Source organism: Scyliorhinus canicula, chromosome 24, assembly GCF_902713615.1.
Source record: "Scyliorhinus canicula chromosome 24, sScyCan1.1, whole genome shotgun sequence".
Lineage (NCBI taxonomy): Eukaryota > Metazoa > Chordata > Chondrichthyes > Carcharhiniformes > Scyliorhinidae > Scyliorhinus > Scyliorhinus canicula.
Genome location: NC_052169.1, coordinates 21,917,820 through 21,929,951, shown reverse-complemented (window position 1 = coordinate 21,929,951; position 12,132 = coordinate 21,917,820). Strand labels below are relative to the sequence as shown.

Below are 12,132 nucleotides of genomic sequence, written 5' to 3'. Positions count from 1 at the left end.
GGTTGGGGAGGCTTTAGGGGAAGTTGAACCACATGCAGCGATAGGTGAATGAATTGACAGCTGCAACAAATGAAGTCACGCACTTAGGGTGGAAAAGACAGCGGGATTATAGGGTTAGTGGGAAAATGCTGAACAAGATGTATCAGGAAAACGGTCTTGTGTGTGGTAGTAAATTAAATGTTTGGTGTCTGTCAATAAAGCTGATATGCGATAAAGAGGAATGCAGAGCAGATCAATGGAAGTAATGGTGTCATTGTCGAGAGAGTGGGTCTTAGAAACTGTTGCCAGGTTTCCTGACTCCGCTTCTGCCCAGCACCTCAAGGAGAATGGTGCCAGATGGGCCTGTAAACAGAGAGCAACAATAGGGAGTCTGGTACGGTGCCGTTATCCTAAAACCAGTTTTGATAGGAAGATTTAAATAAACCTTGTGTAGAGTATTCATATCTTGTCCACAAACCTTAATTCTGTTGTACTCATTTTTTCACATTTCCTGTCATAAATCGCCGTGTTATTTTTGCCTCAACTGTCATAGTGCAATTGTGGATTTTGGTCACTAGGCAACTTTAGAGCGAGTTTCTGAAATTGTTCTCCCCATTCCATTGTCACCTCGCACATTATAAAGGACTTCGATTTATCAGCATCCGATTTATATAGACAATGCCACATTTCAGTTTGCTCGTAATATATAAAGCACGCAGTGCAGAAGTTGCCGTTGCCATTGGCAACTGCACAGGAAAGGACCTGCTGCATTTGTGAAGATATCCTGTCCTGCTTCTACAGCACAATTAATCAAATAGGTTCACCACATAGCAGAAGGATAATATCTTTCCGTTTCCTGTCCCTGGGAATCGGCCACAGTTAAACGTGGCCAGGCCATGTGTTTGCACCTGTCGCGTGCCTACTGAATAATCCTTTATTTGATGCAGTGTATATTAGAGATAATGGAGGGGCTGGAGACCAGTTTTCTCCAGTCTTCAATTGAAAACAAAGTTTGGCAGCATCTTGTCTTTTTAATTCAAAGCCATTTAATTCCAGCTATCTGAGCATTCAGATTTTTTTAGCAAAGGTTCTCACTTGTATTGTCTGGTAGGACAACTTAAGTGTTGCTGTAAAAAGAGACATACTGTCAAAGCTTTTCATTATTGCACTCATCAGGATGGCTCACAAGAAATTACCAACAGTGACAGGGGAAAATGTATATATATTAAATATAAAATTTAAGATTGCTGATATAGGAAATAGCTTACGCAGGACATTGGCCGACAGAAGGGATGAAGTTTCATGCAGAAAAATATGTAGTGATGCATTTTGGAAGGAAGAATGACACAAGACAACACGAACAAAATGGTATAGTTTTAATTGGGTTGTGGGGGCGAAACCTATGCAGACACGGGGAGAACGTGCAAACTCCACACGGACAGTGACCCAGGGCCAGGATTCGAACCCGGATCCTCAGCGCTGTAGTCCCAGTGCTAACCACTGTGCCGCCATGCTGCCCTCCAGGCAAGTCAATATGGTTGTTCAAAAATGCTCACCGGATCTTTGGATTTATAAAGAAAGGCATAGAATGCAAAAGCAAGGAAGTTGTGGCAAAGCTTTATAACCCAACTGGTTAAACATCAGCTGGAGTACTGTATCCAATCTGGGCACCAAAATCTGGATGAATTATTTTTAAAAATTCATTCATAACAATAATCTTTATTAGTGTCACAAGTAGGCTTACATTAACACTGCAATTAAGTTACTGTGACAATCCCCTAGTCGCCACACTCTGGTGCCTGTTCGGTACACTGAGGGAGAATTCAGAATTTCCAAATCACCTAACATGAGATGCGGCTAGGCCAGTATTTAGTGCCCATCTCTAATTGTCGTTGAGAAGGTGGTGGTGAGCTGCCTTGAACCACTGCAGTTCATGCAGTGTCGGTGCACCCGCAGTGTTGTTAGGGAAGGGGTTCCAGAATTTTGAGTAGGAAGGAATGGTGATATATTTCCAAGTCTGGATGGTGTGTGGCTTCGAGGGGAACTTGCAGGTGATGGTGTTTCCCTGTATCTGCTGCCCTTGCCCTTCTAGATGGTAGTAGTTGTGGGTTTGGAGGGTGCTGCTTAAGGAGACTTGGTGAGTTCTTGAACTGCATCTTGTAAATGGTACTCACTGCTGCCACTGTTCATCGGGGGGAACCAACAAAGTATGACTGCTTCGTCCTGGATGGTGGTGAGCTTCTTGAGTGTTACTGAAGCTGCACTAGCCCAGGCAAGTGGAGAGTATTTTATCTCAGTCCTGACTTGTGCCTTGTAGACAATTTACAGGCTTTGGGGAGTCCGGAGCCTCTGATCTTATAGCCACAGTATTTATATGGCTAGTTCAATGGTAACCCCTCAGGATGCTGATAGGATGTCAAGACTTCAGTAACCTGACCAATAGCTATCCTTCAATCAACACAGATTACCTGGTCATTATCGCATTTGCTGTTTGTAGAAGCTGGCTGTATGCAAATTGGCTGCCAAATTTCCTATATTACCGCAGCAACTACACTTCAGAGGCAATGCATTGCCTGTAAAACCATTTGAGGTGTCCTGAAATCATGAAAGTTGCTATATAAATGCACGTCTTTGTCTTTAAGGGGGTTCAGAGCGTATTTACTGCAATGATACCAGACACGAGGAACGTCAATTCTGTGAAGAGACTACAAAAAGTGGAATTGTTGCTCAGTGCAAAGAACGTTTAATTTAGAACGTTTAAGAACGTGTTCAATATCGTTTTTATAGAGTACATGAGGAGAGATGATTTCCGCAGGGAGAGATGAGACTTTTTAAATGTAGTATATCATTATCTGGAATAGAAACATTTGGTAAAATAGTTGTTTGGTCAGACCGAAATTGAGTATTGCTAGAAAAAAGATACATTTTCTGTTGATGTTTTTCATCTTGCACTGACCAGGTCGATTCACAAGAAAACAATGCAAGGGAAACCAACAAATCTATACCTTGTAAGAACAGAGTGCTGATTAGTTGGCAAATGGACTCCACTTGCCAACCAATCAACACTTCCTTGAAAAGAGAACATTTGCAGGGCTGCCGGGAAAGAACAGTCGAGTGGGGCTAATTGGTTAGCTCTTTTCAAAGTGCTGGCACAGGACTGATGGACCAAATGGCCTCCTGCTGTACTCTCTGACTTTATATCTTTTCCATTTGTTTATTCTATGGAACTCCAGTTACACATGACGATGTGGGACTGTGTCTTTTTATAATTATCTGTACCATGGCCATAATGACCGTAGCGGATTGTAGTGAATGATAATCCAATTTATAAAATAATGTGCTCTGCTACAAATATAAAACACTCCTGCCTATAATGTAAAATCCTCTAATTGGTCTGTTGCTTTAAAGGAAAATGTTTAATTGCAACTTGAAACACTATAGGAGTCCTGCAATTCTGCTGACTGGCTACTCAATAAATATTGTTTCTGAGGTTAATTTGCATCTAAAACACACAATTTCTGGTTGCATGTAAAAGATAAACAACGCAGTATAAAAATGCAGCATGTGCATGACCTTTGAAGTTGACAAACTTTTAATGTAGATTAACTGACTTTAATAGTTATTAAATGCTTGTGGTTGGATTGTTTTATTTATACAGTAAAATAACATGATTGTGTTGATTCCAGACTGCCCAAGGAGCAGACGTGATCAGCTGGCTATTGTGTCGCTCCAGCTGATTTGCAGAAAGGTGGCTGAACTCGGAAGCGTTTAAGAGCATCTGGAGCAAAGAAAACCTGTAAGTTGAACTTACATACTGCCAAATTATAACGGTCAGTTATATATCTTGAGTCCAAAGGTTCAAACTCCATTGCAGGTCTGGTGTTTTATAACCTGACATTATGATATAGTACTGAGGGAGTGTTGCATTGTCAGAAGCATCATGCTGTAGATAAGAAATCGCAACAAAATCCTGTCCGCCTGCTGAAAAACGACCCCGTGGTACTAATCAAAGAAGAATAGAGGGGTTCTCTCTGTCTGAGTCGGGATTCTACCCACCAGACAGATTAAAGCAGATTAACTGGTTATTGCCTAAATACAGGGGGAACATGCTGCGCACAAATTGGATGTGATTGCTATTTAAAAGTAATTTATTAGCTGAAAGCTGCTTTGGGAAGTTAGAGACACGACATGCACTGTGTATATGAATGCAAATTTTTAAAAAAACTTAAAAACACATTATTTTCCAAGTAACCTTTTGAATCTTGCGTGCTCCCTCTACAAGTGCAATTGTTTCCCATTTATGTCATCATGTCCTTATTGTGCCCTTCCTGGTTCCTCGTGTCTACTGCACCCCTTTCCCCCCACTCCCCATCACCACCCCTTCCTCTTCCTTCCATCCCTCACTTTTTCTCTTTCCGTTTTCTCACTTTCCTTTATTCCCCTAACATAAACAGTAATTTTAATGCTATCACTGTGCACATTACCAGATGCAGCTATTTTTCAGAAACCTAGTTAACTTTCAACATATTTGACAAAGGGTCATCTGGACTCATAGCATCATAGAATTTACAGTGCAGAAGGAGGCCATTGGGCCATCAATTCTGCCGGCTCTTGGAAAGAGCACCCTACTCAACCCACATATCTACCCTATCCCCGTAACCCCCACTTAACCTTTTTGGACACTAAGGGCAATTTAGCACGGCCAATCCACCTAACCCGCACATCTTTGGACTGTGGGAGGAAACCGGAGCACCCGGAGGAAACCCACGCAGACACGGGGAGAACGTGCAAACTCCGCACAGACAGTAACCCAGCCGGGAATCGAACCTGGGACCCTGGAGCTGTGATGCCCTACAGATGCTGCCAGACCTGCTGAGATTTTCCAGCATTTTCTCTTTGGTTTCAGATTCCAGCATCCGCAGTAATTTGCTTTTGTTCAACATATGGCTCTCAATGGATGTAATCAAGAATCAAAATTGAAGAAAACTCTTGAGTCCTATGCAGAATTTAATATTTCCACTTTGATGAACAGAATATGACTGAACAGTCTTTTTGCAACGCGTTAAACTTTTATTTTTAAGCCTCCATTACTTGCTTCACAAATAAACTCCAATGTCAGTTGGAGATTCAAACTGTAATGGTCTGGGAGGCGTTAGTCGCAAGTTAAACTAGCCTGGCACTCTCAAGACATCCTGCAAAGGAAAGTCTCCAACTGCATTCTGCATATTGGGCTGGAAGTGCCTTCCGTGCCTTGAAAGCAAGTGCAGTTTGGAACTGAGTTTGGAACCACTATGCCTGGTGGGTTTGGTGGGGAGGGGAGGAGGGCTACGTTTCCTTTTGCTTTTTGTAACTTTTTCACTCTGTAGGAATTGGTTCTTCTCTACTACAAGGAAAGAGTTCAGTGAGTATCTGGTAAATGGTAAAGTTTGTTCTATTCCTAAGGTAATGTAATTAAGTGGTTGATGATAACTCTTGGTAATAGCTAGACAGGATGTGCCACAGCTACAGCATGTGGGATATTCTGGATTTAGATTTAGATTTAGAACAGTACAGCACAGAACAGGCCCTTCGGCCCTCAATGTTGTGCCGAGCAATGATCACCCTACTCAAACTCACATATCCACCTATACCCGTAACCCAACAACTCCCCCTTAACCTTACTTTTTAGGACACTACGGACAATTTAGCATGGCCAATCCACCTAACCCGCACATCTTTGGACTGTGGGAGGAAACCGGAGCACCCGGAGGAAACCCACGCACACACGGGGAGGATGTGCAGACTCCGCACAGACAGTGACCCAGCCGGGAACCGAACCTGGGACCCTGGAGCTGTGAAGCATTGATGCTAACCACTATGCTACCGTGCTGCCTGTGAGATCCAGGGCACATAAGCCTGCAGAAAGTGTTGTGGCTGAGGAGCTTCAGCCCGTGAGCCATTAAGCTGGAGGTTGAGCTGCAGACATGGCGCTACATCAAATTACGTAGATGCTTTGTACCAGGAGGCAGCCACATCCCTTCGGATAGGGTCTTCTGATTTGATGAGTCGTCGGGGATAGGAGGGTGTGACTGCGAGTGAGGCAGTTTCCAGAGGGCATGTTCTGGCACAAACCAGGGACCTGGGGCTGGATTCTCCGCCAGCAAGATGCTCCGTTTTGCCGGCAGCCCGGGAGTTTCCCGACGGCGTGGGACTGCCCCACAATGGGAAACCCCATTGACCAGCCGGCATAACGGAGCATCCGCCCGGCGGGGTGAACCAGAAATGTGGCGGGACGGTGAATCCAGCCCCTGGTATTGTGCAGCAAGATATAATTAATCAAACCTCTTAGTGAAGGCAATTGTAATATGAATGAGTTTCACATTCAGTTTGAGGAAGAGTTGGTCTAGGACTCATATTTTGAACTTGAATAAGGGCCATTATGAGATCATGAAAGCAGAACTAGCTAAAGTAAACTGGTAAATTAGGTTACCGGCTAGGTCCATAGAGATGCGTTACAGACATTCAAGGGGATATTTCAGAATACACAGAAAAATTCCAAGAGGATGACTCACCATCCGTGGTTCACTAAAACAATTAAAAATAGCATCAAACTTAAAGAAAAAGCATATAATTGCACAAAAATGGGTCTTAGAAGAAGTAGCCAGAAAGATAGTTAATGCATTGGTTTTAATTTTCCAAAATCCCATAGATTTGGGGAAGATCCATTAGATTGGGAAATAGCAAATTTAACTCTTTTATTCAAAAGGGGAGGGAGACATAAAGTAGGAAAAAGGCCAGTTAGCTGTCATTGGGAAAATGTTAGAAGCGAAAGATGTTATAGTAGGGCACTTGGAAAAAATCAAGGGAATCATCCAGGTAAACTGGTAGCGTCAACTTGGTTTAGTGAAAGGAAAATCATGTTTAACCAATTTATTGAAGTTCTTTGAAGAAGTAATATGTGCTTTGGACAAAAGGTGACTGTACTGAGCTTTCCAGAAGGTATTTGATGATGTGTCACATCAAAGGCTATTGTGAAAATAAAAGCTTATGGTGTAAGAGGCAACATATTGACATGGATGTAAGATTGGCTAGCAAACAGGATGTAGGCTCACTGTTGTTCAGTTTGGGTTCCACCAGGGCCATTCAACTCTTTATTCATCTCGCTTTGGCTCAGACATGAACAAAAAAGTTCAACTCCTGAAGTGAGGTGAGGGCGACTATCTTTGACATCAAAGCAGCATGTGACTGAGTGTGCATGAAGGCCCGTTCTTCGATCCCAACAGCGTCGCCAATACTGTTGCTAATATTAACGATGTCGGTGAACCACAAGCCTTCCCTTATATCGATCAAATGACCACACAACCAGTTAGTTAGTTCAAAGGATGGTTTATTTACATACACAAGGGTTACCTCGACATGCAAACACAATATCTACTACGAGTTAAACTGCACTTAGCAGCTACAATAACCTATACTTAACTTCAGGGCGACCGGCACTGTGCAAATGGATAAGGCCTTTATCTGGATTTCATTTGGCTGCTTCGAAGAAAGTGGCTCTGTCTCTGCTGGGCTGATCCATCAGGTAGCGATCGTTGGTCTTGAGCTTGGCTGACTGTTCCTGCTACAGTTGGGTTGGCACAGGCTGGATTCAAAAGAGACAGAACACATGGCTGTGCTCCCTTTTATCCCCCTGGGATTCCGCGCTCTTTGGGGCGGTCCTTAACCTTGGACCCAATAGTACGACAGGGCTCTGATCACTGTCTTCGATTTTGGCCAATAAAGGGGCAGGTGCCTTGATAGTTGGGCGGGTCCTTAGCGGTCATTGACCTTGGCAGTTGTGTTTTCTGAATAAAGGGAGTGGCACCAGTCTGGGGCTGTACCGGTTGCTTGATTGGAGTTCTATTGTCCTGGGAAATGGGCCATTGAAATGCAAATGAGCGGGGGTGTCGATCAGGCCTGGTTACCTATATTTCAGATACACATAGGCTCTGTATCTGTCTGAGTCCTGGGTTAGCCATAATTCCCATGGTCCTTTGCAGGTGGCCACCTTAAATGGCTCCAGTACTCCCTTGAAAAACTAGTTTCAATGGGAATTAGGGGTGGGCAGAGGTAACTCACTGCAGGTTGGAGTCATACTTGGCAGAAAGGAAGATGAATCATCTCAGTTCCAGGGCATCACTGCAGGAGTTCCTCAGGGTAGTATCCGAGGCCCAACCACGTTCAGCTGCATCGTCGGTCATCATCGTCGGGCAGCACGGTAGCATTGTAGATAGCACAATTGCTTCACGTCTCCAGGGTCCCAGGCTCGATTCCGGCTTGGGTCAGTGTCTGCACATAATCCCCGTGCCTGCATGGGTTTCCTCCCACAGTCCAAAGATGTGCAAGTTAGGTGAATTGGCCATGATAAATTGCCCTTAGTGTCCAAAATTGCCCGTAGTGTTGGGTGGGGCTACTGGGTTATGGAGATGAGGTGGAGGTGTTGACCTTGGGTAGGGTGCTCTTTCCAAGAGCCGGTGCAGACTCGATGGGCTGAATGGCCTCCTGCACTGTAAATTCTATGATAACCTTCCTTCCATCATAAATCAGAAGTGGGATGTTCGCTGATGATTGTGCAATGTTCAACACCATTCACACTCTTCAGATACTGAAGCTGTCCATATCCATCTGCAGCAAGACCTGGACAATGTCGAGGCTTGGGTGGACAAGTGGCAAATGACATTCACATCACACAAGTGCCAGGCAATGGCCATCACTAATGAGAGAATCTAACCATTCAGTGGCATTACCATCACAGAATCCCCTAATACCATTGACCATAAAATGAACTGGACTAACCATTTAAATATTGTGGTTACAAAAGAGGGACAGATGCTAGGAATCTTGCGGCAAGTAACTCAATTCATGACTTCCGAAAGCCTTCTACTGTCTGCAAGGCACAAGTCAGGAGTGTAATAAAATACTCTCCACTTGCCTGGATGAGTGCAACTCTCGAGATGCTTGGCATCACCCAGGACAAAACAGCTCATCCACAAACATTCACTCCCTCCACCAGCGATGCACAGTGGCAGCAGTGTGTACCATCAACAAGATACACTGTACAAACTCACCCAAGGCTTCTTAGACAGCACCGTCCATGCCCACAACCACTACCATTGAGAAGGACAAGGGCAGCAGACGCATGGCAGCACTACCGGCGAACTGCATTTCGGAGCTGGAGCTGAGGGTGGACTCACTGTGGAGCATCTGTGATGCTGAGCAAGTCATGGATAGCACATTCAGGAAGGTGGGCACATCACAGATGAAGATTGAATAGGCAGAATGGGCATGGGTGATCGCCAGGCAGATAGTGCAGGAATCCACCGTGGCCAGCCCTCTTTATAACAGATATACCGTTTTAGATACAGTTGTGAGAGACGACTGTGTAACGGAAAGCATTGGCAGCCAACATCATGGCACCATGGGTAGGTCTGCTGCACAAGAGATAAGAAGGTCAGGGTGGTAGCTGAATAAATTATATGGGGAACAGACAGGAGTTTCTGCAGCCGCAAAAGAGACTCCAGGATGGTATGTTGTCACTGGCTACAGGATATACTGAAGGGGGAGGGCAAACAGACAGATATTGTGGTACACATTGGTACCAACGATATGGACAGAAAAAGGATGAGGTTTTGCAAGCAGAATTTAGGGAGCTAGGATGTAGATTAAAAAACAGGACCCAGAAGGTAGTAATCTCTCGATTACTTCCGCTGCCACGTGCTAGTGAGTAGAGAAATAGGAGACTGGTCCAGGTGAATGCATGGTTGGAAAGCTGGTGCAGGTGGGAGGGCTTTAGACTTCTGGGACTATTTTGGGGACCAATTTTGGAGATGGTGGGACCTGTACAAGGCGGAAGGGTCACACTTGAACTGTGAAAACTAACTTGCCGGGGGCTGGGATGCTGAGAGAAGGTTCAGCAGGAGAGATGCGCAGCCAAAATTAGAAGAGACAGCAAGTGAGTCAGTAAGGCATAGAAGTTATAGACCAGTTAAGTCACGGGAGTTTGGCAAGATCGGATGGTATTTATTCTAATGCATTGAGTCTGACGAACAAAGCAGATGAGTTGAGGGCACAAATTAACACATGGGGTATGATGCCATTGCTGTCACTGAGACATGGTTGAGAAAGGGGCAGGCTTGGCAGCTCAATATTCCAGGATATTGGATCTTCAGACGATGCAGGGAAGGAGGTAAAAGAGGAGGGAGTATCACAGTTGTGATCAGGGAATGAATTACAGCAAGATCGGATGGTATTTATTCTAATGCATTGAGTCTGACGAACAAAGCAGATGAGTTGAGGGCACAAATTAACACATGGGGTATGATGCCATTGCTGTCACTGAGACATGGTTGAGAAAGGGGCAGGCTTGGCAGCTCAATATTCCAGGATATTGGATCTTCAGACGATGCAGGGAAGGAGGTAAAAGAGGAGGGAGTATCACAGTTGTGATCAGGGAATGAATTACAGCAGTAAGGAGGGACGACATCTTGGTTTATATAAATGGTTCATGGATGATACGAAAATTGATGGGATGGTAAATAGTGATCAGGATAGCCTTAGATTACAGGAAGATATAGAGGGGTTGTTAAGTGGGCTGATGAGTGGCAAATGTAATTAAATCTGGACAAGTGCGAGTTGCCAGGGCGTGCAAGGCTATGGGCCAAGTGCTGGGAAAATGAGATTAGAATACTTAGGTGGTTGATTTTGACGAGTGCAGACACAATGGGCCGAAGGGCTTTTTCTGTGCTGCAGACCTCTGACCATCTGCACGTTCCCCTCCAAGCCACTCGCCATCCTGACTTGGAAATACATCGGCATCCCCTCACCGTCACAGGGTCAAAATCTTGAAACTCCCTTCCTATCAGCATTGTGAGTGTTCCCTACACCAGGTGGACTGCAGCACTACGAGTAGAGCAGCTCCCACCTCCTTCTCATGTACATCTTAGCATGAACAATAAATGCAGCCTAGTCAGTGACATCCAATTCCCATGGATGAATTAAAAATAAGGGCATTTTTCTGGTTGACAAGATGAAACGGGTAGCGTGCCACAGAGATTAGTGCTGGGGTCTCAGCTTTGTACAATTTCTTGAACGAATAGACAGACGGTATAGTTGCTAAATTTGCCGATGACACAAAGGTAGGTAGGAAAGTAAGATGTGAAGAGGACATGAGGCTATAAAGGGATAGGTTAAGTGGGTGGGCAAAGGGGGCAGCGCGGTGGCGCAGCCTCATGGCGCTGAGGTCCCAGGTTCAATCCCGGCTCTGGGTCACTGTCCGTATGGAGTTTGCACATTCTCCCCGTGTTTGCGTGGGTTTCACCCCCACAACCCAAATTGCCCCTTAATTGGAAAAGATTAATTGTGCGAACCACTGCGCTGACGTGCTGCCCTTCAAATGGGTTTTATGATAATCGACAATAGTTTCATGGGCATCAATGGCATCTTAGAATCATAGAGTTTTACAGCACAAAAAGAGGCCTTTCCGCTCATCGTCTATGCATCAGCCAGGCAGCACGGCGGCACAGTGGTTAGCACTACTGCCCCACGGCGCCTAGGTCGCAGGTTCAATCGTGGCCTTGGGTCACTGTCTGTGCGGAGTCTGCACATTTTCCCCGTGTTTGCGTGGGTTTCCTCTGGGTGCTCTGGTTTCCTCCCACAAGGCCCAAAAGACGTGCTATTAGGTAATTTGGACATTCTGAATTCTCCCTCTGTGTACCCGAACAGGCGCCAGAATGTGCCGACTAGGGGCTTTTCACAGTAACTTCGTTGCAGTGTTAATGTAAGCCTACTTGTGACAATAAAGATTTTTATTATTAATAAATGAAAGTTCATCATTGGTAGTGCTTTGTTTTTCAATACATCAAAATGTGTTCTTCCGCTGTAAAGTATTTGGGAACATCCAGAAACTGAGAGCAACTTTACAAAGGCAAATTTGCTATCTGTCTTCCTTTCAAACAGACGTACACATCATAGTTGACACAGCCCTTGAGCACGTCCGCCATATTTCGTACACATCTGCTCTCATCCCTTCCCCTCCCTCCAAGAACCATGATTGGGGTTTTCCCTGTCCTCACCTTCCACCCACCAGCCTCTGTATTCAACGGATCATTTTCCACCTATTTGGCCACCTCCAGGGTG

The 12,132-nt window shown here is 44.9% G+C and overlaps 1 protein-coding gene across 4 annotated transcripts in view; it reads left to right on the top strand.

The window, feature by feature from the left end:
- Positions 1-12,132, top strand: part of znf592 (zinc finger protein 592) — a 197,809-nt gene that overhangs the window by 48,162 nt on the left and 137,515 nt on the right. For all 4 annotated transcript variants that reach the window (XM_038784203.1, XM_038784206.1, XM_038784204.1 and 1 more), the window contains one exon: positions 3,666-3,775. The gene's annotated coding sequence lies outside the window, so the exon portion shown is untranslated. The remainder of the gene's footprint in view (positions 1-3,665; positions 3,776-12,132) is intronic.